Source organism: Carex rostrata, chromosome 5 (assembly GCF_964058835.1).
Source record: "Carex rostrata chromosome 5, lpCarRost1.2, whole genome shotgun sequence".
Lineage (NCBI taxonomy): Eukaryota > Viridiplantae > Streptophyta > Magnoliopsida > Poales > Cyperaceae > Carex > Carex rostrata.
Genome location: NC_135922.1, coordinates 6264065 through 6274783, shown reverse-complemented (window position 1 = coordinate 6274783; position 10719 = coordinate 6264065). Strand labels below are relative to the sequence as shown.

Here is a 10719-nt window from a genome sequence, read left to right as displayed (position 1 = left end):
CGACTACAACATTCAAAACTTATCCTTCGATTGACGATTTATCTCTCAATTATTTCATCTAGTATCTGAATTTTGAGTTTTTCTTGGACAATAATTCATTACGTGACACTAAAAATAGTTAGCTATTTCTTCTAACTCACCATCAGGGCCTGTTACGGTTTGCAACTAAAGCAAGAAGAAAAGTAAAAATATATATATATATATATATATATATATATATATATATATATATATATATATAGAAAGGTAAAGGAATTGATAAGGAGGGCTTGATCGTTACCTGATCAGAAAAACCATCAATATCACCTACTATCTCTGCTACGTGAGACGGGGTAGAAGAGAGCAACAATGTCTTTCTCACAAGGTCTATTCAATACATATGATGCCCATAGAAACATCCAGCTTTTTCATAGTGAAATCATGTCGCCTCTGTAAAACTCTTGTTTGTGTTGATTGTCTCCCGTTCCGTTCAAAGTCTGCCATATCACAACATATATATCTTAATGAAAATTAAGTCACAATTTAATTTTGTTAACTTCGGCTTGTCATGTCCATTGAATATGTATATGACATCTATCAATTATAGCTTAAAAATTATTAGTAATAAAATATGAAGCGGGATGTTTCTATGGGCATCATATGTATTGAATTTGATTCAATGATCGGTTCAAATCAACCACTTTACATTTAGATTTGTGCGGATGAATTATATCTATATAAATATAGAACCTTGTTTATTCTGAGAATTTAATCCGTTTGCACAAATTTAAACACATAAGATGATTTAGATCAAACATCGCAACCAACGATATGCCCATCAGCACAACCCATAACCTTTTCATCTATGATTCACCTCAGGGAATAAAAAAACCATGTTTGATTCGTTTGTTCCATAAATATGTGATTGAAACAATAAAAAAAGAAGGAGATGCGACAAATTAAGCATACCTTGTGTTTGAGATAATTCTTCAAGGAAGAGGGAGAAATGCAGCAGATCTGAGTGGTAATAGTAATTAATAAGTAGGTCCAGAGGCACCAATAATTCATGGATTGGTAGGTAGTAGTTGGATTTCCTCGCATCAATCAACATCCACTCTCCCACTCCAAGGACCAATTCACATCCTCAGTATTAATGCACTGATTTGAAATAATCCCCTACATTATAGGTGTGGATCAGATTTGTAGATTTTGACTTTTAATTGTTAAATTTTGAGTTTTTAAATTTTTTAAAAATGGAGGCATGGTGGAGGCATTTCAACCCTCCTCTATATATATATATATATATATATATATATATATAGAGTACGGCTAACGTGCTTCCGGTAGCATATGAGCCGAAATGCTTCCGGTGGAAATTTGAAATTTCAAAATTCAAAAAGTCGATCTGAACCGTTCATCTCCTTCTCCATATTAATATCTGCTTGGAGACCAAATTTTACATTTTTGTGAAATTTTTTACTATTTATTAAGCCACTTTGAAAATCGCTGATCCAACGGTAGCTTCTGATTTTTACTGTTTGGTAAGCCACCGTTGGATCAGCAATTTTCAAAGTGGCTTAATAAAGAGTAAAAAATTTCAGAAAAATGTAAAATTTGGTCTCCAAGCAGATATTAATATGGAGAAGGAGATGAACGGTTCAGATCGACTTTTTGGATTTTGAAATTTCAAATTTCTACCGGAAGCATTTCGGCTCATATGCTACCGGAAGCACGTTAGCCGTACTCTATATATATATATATATATATATATATATATATATATATATATATATATATATATATATATATATATATAAAGTATACAAGTACATTTTCATACAAAGATTATGTTTAGTGGTAAGTTAAACTTTAAAAATAGAGATATGAATAAATAACATGAGTCGATCCGTAATATGCATATTACCATACCATCACTCTATTTTTAATTCATAATCAATCATCATAATTTATAAATTGTTGAACTTGTACCCTTTTCAATTGACCAGGTTTTGTAAATTTTGCAAATTTTATTAATAAAATAATATCATGTACATGTCCTGATATTTTTAGTATTTACAAAATACAGATAAAAAATAATCCAACAAAAGATAAAATAAATAAAAATCTCAGTAAGAACTTAAAACTAACAACAGCATTTCATATAATACTTACTGTTTTGTAAGGATATCAATTCTACTTCAGGTTCAATGAACTCGAGGGCCATCCGAGCCATTTTAGTATTTGTGCGCATGTCAAGATTTTCTCACACAAATCTTAAAGCAGATCGGACGGCTCCGGAGCTCATCGGACCTACTCTGTTCTCCAGGTTATGATTGTAAATGAAATAAAGAGAAAAGAGGAACGTGCCTGTGAAAGATCAAACAGCTCAACTCATCCAATAACAATATTTTACCTGATCACTTCAAATGTTTGTTTCACATGCATAATACGGAGCTGTGAAATTATGAGTACTCCAAACAATACAGTACAAACATTCACTAGGTAGTTCACAATCAACAAATTAATAATATACAGTCCAACAATTTATATCCTTACAAGTTAAATAGCATAATAAATGTGTCAAATAAAAGTTCATACACACAAAAATATATTAAGCATCAAAGAAACAATAATATATATATTTGTTATAACTACCTCACTAGATGATATATCACATACCAACCACATCTAGGAGGCATCTACCAACCAGCATAACAGTTTTGCTAGGATCACAAAAGCAGATATTAAAGAGAATTATACAAAACAGGCAAGCAAACAAACAACTAAAAGTTTTCTCCCATAACGGTTGGGACACTTAGAAGCAGCTACACTATCAAATCATCAGAATCCAACTCAGAGTCGGTGGAACCGCCTGTAATTGATTCCACCTCATTAAGGAAAATATCGTATCAATAAGTAATAAATTAATAAATAAGAAAGAAAGGAAATACTACTTAATTCGTTCCTCGTATATAACTTTGCACATGTGCAAATTGCAATTTATCTCTAATAATTAATAATAAGCATCTCTAATTAGTATGGTTGCTACTACCCAAATTATCCATTAAAGTAATGCAAGTTAGGCTCATCAGAATAGATATATACTTATCCTTTCAACTTTCAGTAAGTATTGAAAATTTGGTTTTTCAAGAAACATAATTTATCCAAAAATTCTTGATTACTAATTTCAAAATGTTCAGGTTTATCAACATAAATGTAATAAGAATAAGAAGTGTATTTATTTAACCAAGGGAAAGAACCATATATAGAAACAGAGCAACAAACAGATGCATCGAATTTAGAAAATTGCTTGAATGTCATAAAGGATACCTTTTAAATGTGCAGCATATGCAAACTTGATTAACCTGAGAATTCTCATGCGGTCCTCACTTACTTGTTCCTCTTCATTTCCTTTTGAACCCTCTCCACCAAAGTTCTGTCTGGATTATCCAATCTCAAAATGGATAGTTTAGGAAGGTACTCAATTCCTCGAGGAAGCTCCTTTACTCCAGGACATTCCCAAATGGATAGTTTTTCCAGGTTTAGCATTGCCCCTTTATTGATTTCAATGCCCTCAAGGTGGGGAGCTTCCCACACCGTAAGCTCTCGAAGCATAAGAAAGGACATCTCATGAAAGCACAATTCATTCCCTTCGTAGCCAGTGACAAAAAGGATTCTCAAGCTACGTATCTCTTGAAGACAAGAGAAAGAATTTTCGTCCAACCAACTACTGTTTAACTCCAATTCTCTAATGCTATTATGGTATTGTAGTGACCTGGAAAACTGAGGTACTGAAGTTCTTTCCACCTGCCCGTCAAACTCTATTTCTGATGCTGATGTATTGAGAGCTTCCAATTGCAGTACTTCCCCATCTTTTGCCTCAACAAAGAGATCCTCAAGATGACTGAATTTACTTATAGCAGTAAAAAAGACCTCACAGTGTTTGCTTCTTATTTCTGAGATACCTGCTTGGGTGGCATTACTCCACCAATAATAGAAATCACCAACAGTACTCTCAGCCTTTGTAACTTTGTTAACTCATTTGGAAGTTCTGTAATTTTAGATCGTACAGCAGACAAGAATTGTAAGTTTTGCAGCCTTCCAATTGATTTTGGGAGCTCTTTCATTCCAGTAAAATCCAACCCCAAATAATGCAGGTTGAATAAGTTATATACCTCTTCTGGTAATTTTTCTATAGAGGTGCCATTTAAATTCAAAACCCGTAACAATTTGGAAGATCTTAGCATTATGGAGAGTGAGTTGACACTGATTTTATCACCGAAGGTAAATATTGAACGAAGAGAGTATTCGTTGTTGTTTGCACTTTCAAGATTACAATTTTGAACAGACACTCGGCGTATTCTGCCTCTAGGTGAGTGTGTTGAACTTCCATAAACCACAAAAAAATCTTCCTCCTCTAATTTTGAAACAACCATGCTATGTATAATATCGTGCAAGCTACAGCTTACTACTCTTTCAACCACATCTCTCTCAAGTACTTGCAACAAGCACCGACTAACAAGTTCATTCAGGTAGTCCTCTGCTACTTCCTCGTGTGTTCTTCTTCCACTTGTCTCAACAAATCCCTTTGCAATCCACTGATTGGTCAGATGAAATGCATTGATATAGTTATCTTCTGGATAAATGCCACAGTAAAGCAAGCAATTTTTGAGATTACTGGAAAGATCTGCAAAGCTTAGTTCTAAAATCCTATTTACGTGTTCGATATTCGGATTATGTGCTAGTTCATAAGGTCTTCCCACATCCTCTTCCATTCCCTCTCCGTTTGTTCCTTGCATGCCATAACGCCGCCTATGGCTAAAATAGCAAGAGGAAGGCCCTCACACTTTTCTACAATTTTTCTCGCCCACATATTTAATTCTTCTGGGCAAGTGTTGGTATTGTTTTTCTTAAAAGCGGTTTTACAAAAGAGATCCCATGAATGGTGTTCCTTAAGTGGAAAAATCTGCATGATTTGTTTCTCTGGAGCCAATAATGCAACTTCTCGATTCCTTGTTGTTAAAATGAAACTGGCAGCGTTACCTTCTGGGAGTATGTCGCTTATACAATGCTGTTGTTATGTTTATCTTTGTATTAGGATAGTTTGAGGGGGTTATTTGTAAGAGTGTTTGTAAGGCTCTATATAAGCCTAACCCTTGATTAATAAAGATAATCCTCCTTTTTTACACAAAACTAGTTGGTATCAGAGCCACTTTTCAGATCTAGGGTTTTGCGTCAAAAACCGTGCAACAGCAGCCACCTTCCGCCAGCACAGCCAGCACCTCCGCCAGCACAGCCAGCACCTCCGCCAGCACCACCGGACCTCCGCCAGGCCTCCGCCAGCTCCGCCAGGGGGTCCGCCAGCCCTCCAGGGGCTCCGCCAGCCCTCTGCCAGCTCCGCCAGGGGCTCCGCCAGCTCCGCCAGGGGGCTGCCGGCTCTGCCAGGGGTCCGCCGGGTTGCCAGGTGCTCCGCCGGCCCTGCTGGTGCTCCGCCAGGGGTGCTGGAGCTCCGCCAGCCGCTGTTTGTGAGTCGTTTTGGCTGTTTTATCTTGGTAACAGATCTGATCTGATCTCCGTTTGGCTGTTTTTGGTGACAGATCTGATCTGATCTGATCTCTTCTTCTTCTTTTCTCTCTTGATTTGATCTATCCTCTTCTCTTTTCTCTCTATTTCTCTTGTTGATTGTTGTTTGGCCGGCGTGGGGGGGTTTATACCCCACGATACCCGAGAGACGGGTATTAATCGGGTTGTTTGAAACTCGAATCTTGATGTTTTGAGATCAAGATCGGGTTAAAAGGAAAGGGAAGGGGTTCGAGGTAATGATTTTCTAGATCTTACGGGTTCGAGATCGTGTCTTGGGGAAGAAGGAGGATTTGACTCAATCTTGTGTGTAGATCAGAGTCAGATCAATGGCAGGTGAGGGTTCGAAGATGGGTTTAGCAATGAAAGAGGCCTTGGAGAAGCTGAATGGTGATGAGATCGCAATGTTGATGCGAGCATTTAGCTTTGCCTCTAGTGACACTGCACCGAAACCAACCCCAGCACCTGCACCAGCACCAAGGGTGGAGCTTCCCTCGATTGATGTGAAACTCGATGGTCCAGGTTCGTATCTGAGCTGGTCACGTCGGGTGCGGTACACTCTAGTTGGGAGGAAACTAGAGGGGTACTTGACTGGAGCGATTGCTGAGCCAGCTGAGGGTACTCCAGCGAGGGATGAGTGGAGGTCCACTCACATGTTGGTGTACATCTGGCTCTTAAACTCGATGACTCGAGAGATCGCGGCCAATGTTGATGGCATGGAGGATGTGAAGTGTGTCTGGGAAAAATTGAGGAAGACGTATGATGGTGTGGGGAACAACCTGAGGGTTTATCAGATAAAGGGGGAGATTGCTGCTTGCGTACAGGGGGAGAGGACTGTGCAGCAGTATGCCATAGAGCTGGAGCGCTTATGGCTGGATCATGACTACTGCACGAGGACGTTGTGTTGTCCTGATCCTGCGTGCAGGAAGACTGAGGCTTGCATGCAGGATAGGACCATGGGGTTCCTTAGAGGTCTGGCCCCAGCCTTCGAGCAGAGGACTGCGATGTTACTTGCTCAGCCGAAGATTCCCTCGCTGGAGGAGGCAGTCTCGGCCATGATACAGGAGGAGACCCGGATCGGGCTCCAGACCGGGGCAGGGGGACTTCCAGGGGTGAAGTCAGCTCTAGCCGTCTCCAACTCAGGTGGTACCAGGTCTAGAGGTGAGACCCGGGAGTGCTACAACTGTGGAGAGATAGGCCACCTGAAGTCGGCTTGCACTAAGCCACCAAAGGGGAGGAACTCTGGTGGACGTGGTCAGTCTGGGGAGCGCGGTCGTGGTCGTGGCCGCAGAGGAGGTGGAAGAGGGGGCTACCGGGCAAACCTGATGGTAGCAGGAGAAGAGGATGAAGGGGGTGCGCAGGATGAGGAGCTCTCTGCGGAGGATCAGGAGCTCTTGAGAGCCTACTCCCAGTTACTTAGGAGGAAGGGAAAAGGTGCGGCAGAGGATGCATCTACCTCGGGTAACATTGCCACTTATGCTCATTCAGTTGCAGGTACTAGTGACACCCATGCTCTTGCCTCTATATCCACCGTTAGTTCACCATGGATTATTGATTCTGGTGCTTCCAGACATGTGACGGGTACTGTTGGGGAGTTTTCTTCTTATACTCACCTGGCAGTCCCTGAGAGTGTTCAGACAGCCGATGGTACGGCCCAGCCCGTAGTGGGTAAGGGTACCGTGCGATGTACCGACTCCTTGACTTTGTCCAATGTTTTACATGCTCCATCTTTTCCAGTAAATCTCTTATCCATTAGTGCTATTATCCTCCAACTGAAATGTGTTGTTTCTTTTGATATTCCCAAGGTGATCTTCCAGGAGAAGGGAACGGGCAAGAGGCTTGGGACTGGCACATGGCGTAACGGATTGTGGTTCCTTGAGAGAGAAGGGATGGACTCAGCCCTCGCATCTGTGGTGGAGAGATCTGGAGGAGTGAGGAGTAGTGTGGAAGACTTGTTGTTGCTCTACCATAGGCGGATGGGTCATTCTTCTTTTAGTCTTTTGAGTCGTTTGTATCCAGCTATGTTTGAAAAAGCTAATAAAGAGAGACTTGTTTGTGATGCTTGTGAGCTTGGCAAGCACACCAGGAGTTCGTATGTTAGTACAGGTAGTAGGAGCACCTGTAGTTTTGATTTGATACATTCTGATGTGTGGGGACCTTGTTCCACAACTTCTGTTAATGGTTTTCGATATTTTGTGTCTTTCATTGATTGCTTTTCTCGTACTACTTGGCTTTATTTGATGAAAAACAAGAATGATGTGCTTGCTTGTTTTAAAGATTTCCACAAAGGGGCTCAGACTCAATATGGGGCAATAGTGAAGGTATTGAGGTCTGACAATGGGACAGAGTACACGAACAATGCGTTCAGAGAATACTTATCCTCCCAGGGAATCCTGCATCAGACCACGTGCCCATACACACCAGAGCAGAATGGAGTGGCAGAAAGAAAGAACAGGCATCTCCTTGAGGTAGCGAGAAGCATGATGATCTCAATGAATGTACCAAAGTACTTGTGGGGACAGGCAGTCCTGACAGCTGCGAGACTGATCAATAGGATGCCGTCACGTGTGTTGGAGTGGAAGTCCCCGGTTGAGTTATTGAAAGGTGAGATTAGTGATAGTCTCCCCTTGAAGGTATTTGGTTGTGTGTGTTTCGTGCAGAACAACAGACCAAATGTGGGAAAACTGGATCCGCGAGCGGTCAAATGTATCTTTGTGGGGTACTCGGCCACTCAAAAAGGCTACACATGCTGGAGTCCCGTGGAGAGGAGGTTGTTTGTTAGTATGGATGTCACATTTCGAGAGCATGAGCCATACTACTCCTCTCAGGTTACATCACCTTTTGGAGACTCGCTCGATACTGGAGGTATGAGGCGAGAGGGGGAGAGTAGCAGTGGTAGTGAGAGGAGGATGGTGGGCGTGAGCGATGTCCCTTGCGCGCCAACAGTTGAGGAGTCGACTGTTGTGGAATCGGCTGTGGTGCCGGAACGAGGCGGGGATGATCCCGATAATGGTGGCACTCAAGCTCAAGGGGAGCTGCGAGTGTACACGAGGAGAAGGAGGCAGGTTGAGGATACCGCGCCTACAGTGCCGCTTGTGCCAAGTCCCTTGTCCCTTCCTACCCCGACTTCTGAGACACCATCCACTGACTCAGAGCACACAGGTGATATGATTCCTCTCTCTACTCCTCCCACTCCCATGTCGGTAAGGAGGACTTCTCGCCTCAATGCGGGAGTTCCCCCTGATCGATACGGTTTCCCACATGATATTGCCCAGTTTGTTTCTTACTCTCACATCTCACCTGCACATGGAGCATTCATTGCATCTCTGGACATTGTCTCTATTCCTAAGTGTTGGCAGGTTGCTAAGGAGGATCCAAAGTGGAAAGCCGCCATGCTTGAGGAACTTGAGGCTCTCGCAAAGAACAAAACCTGGACGCTTGTGCCATTACCACCAGGAAAGAAGGCGGTTGGATGCAAGTGGGTTTTCACTGTGAAGCAAAGCCCAGAGGGTCGGGTTGAGCGTTACAAGGCCCGGTTGGTGGCAAAGGGGTACAGTCAGACATACGGTATTGACTATGATGAGACTTTTGCACCCGTGGCGAAGATGAGTACAGTGCGGACACTTGTTTCCTTAGCAGCGAATGGGGGTTGGAAGTTACATCAGCTTGATGTGAAGAATGCCTTCCTTCACGGCGAGTTGTTGGAGGAGGTGTACATGGAGGTCCCACAGGGTTTTGGCACGAAACAAACGGAGGGTAAGGTGTGCAGACTCAAGAAATCTCTTTATGGGCTGAAGCAGTCCCCTCGAGCCTGGTTTGACAGGTTTAGGAGGGCTATGGTAGGCATGGGGTATCAGCAGACCAATGCAGACCATACAGTGTTCTTTAGGCGACATGGAGTTCACATTACGATGCTGGCAGTGTATGTGGACGACATGATTATCACTGGTGATGATGAGGGTGAGATTGCATCACTGAAGAAGAGGTTGAGTAAGGAGTTTGAAGTGAAAGACTTGGGGCAACTCAGATACTTCCTTGGGATTGAGATAGCTCGTGGTGCAGAGGGGATTGTTTTGTCTCAAAGGAAGTATGTGCTGGATTTGCTCACAGAGACAGGTATGCTAGGGTGCAAGCCTGCGGTGGCCCCGATCGATCAAAAGTCTAAGCTAAGTGCTGAGGCAGGAGAGCCAGTTGATAAGGAGAGGTACCAGAGGTTAGTTGGTCGATTGATCTATTTGAGCCACACTCGTCCTGACATCTCCTTTGCGGTGAGTGTGGTGAGTCGCTACATGCATGACCCTAGGGAGGGTCACATGGATGCTGTGTACCAGATCCTGAGATACCTGAAGAGTGCACCAGGCAAGGGGTTGATCTTTCGCAAGAATGGGCATTTGAATATTGAGGGATATTGTGATTCAGACTGGGCTAGTTGTGCCGATGATAGGAAGTCCACGTCTGGATATTGCATGTTTGTAGGAGGCAATCTGGTCTCCTGGAAGAGCAAGAAACAGTCGGTAGTTGCGAGGTCCACAGCCGAGGCAGAGTACAGGGCCATGGCTTTAGGTGTTGCAGAGATGATGTGGTTGAGAGCTCTGTTGGTGGAGCTCAAGATGGACCAAGGGGCACAAATGAAGCTGTGGTGCGACAATAAGTCAGCTATTAGCATTGCTAATAACCCTGTGCAGCATGACAGGACTAAGCATGTGGAGATCGACAGATTCTTCATCAAAGAAAAACTGAATAGCGGGTTACTTGAGCTGGGACATGTAGCTACTAGAGAGCAAGTGGCTGACTGTCTCACTAAAGGGCTTAGTTCGTTGGATTTGTCGAGACTATGTGACAAGATGGGCCTAGTGGATATTTTTCGTCCGTAGGCTCATCTTGAGGGGGAGTGTTGTTATGTTTATCTTTGTATTAGGATAGTTTGAGGGGGTTATTTGTAAGAGTGTTTGTAAGGCTCTATATAAGCCTAACCCTTGATTAATAAAGATAATCCTCCTTTTTTACACAAAACTAGTAATGCCATACATCGGTAGTCCACACATCATCTAGGATGAGTAAGCACTTTTTGTTGTGCAAATAGTTTTGAATTGTTTGAACCAAACTCCGAAAATCCATTATCTCAATTCCATGAATGGCAATTCCATTTGGGTCCTCTCT

General features: G+C 42.5%; 2 protein-coding genes across 5 annotated transcripts in view; both read right to left on the bottom strand.

Annotated features, from left to right (window-relative positions):
• LOC144553937 (disease resistance protein RPM1-like) overlaps positions 1-10719 on the bottom strand; it is a 40285-nt gene that overhangs the window by 5246 nt on the left and 24320 nt on the right. The window contains exons 1-2 of one of the 2 annotated variants that reach the window (XM_078302114.1): positions 949-1045; positions 281-476 (exon numbers count right to left, since the gene is read on the bottom strand). The exons of the other annotated variant lie outside the window; for it this stretch is intronic. The gene's annotated coding sequence lies outside the window, so the exon portion shown is untranslated. Of the gene's footprint in view, positions 1-280; positions 477-948; positions 1046-10719 lie in introns of those variants that run through there. 2 annotated transcript variants of the gene reach the window in all.
• The window catches only part of LOC144553938 (disease resistance protein RPM1-like), a 52761-nt gene that overhangs the window by 40810 nt on the left and 1232 nt on the right, over positions 1-10719 (bottom strand). The gene's annotated exons all lie outside the window — the stretch shown is intronic.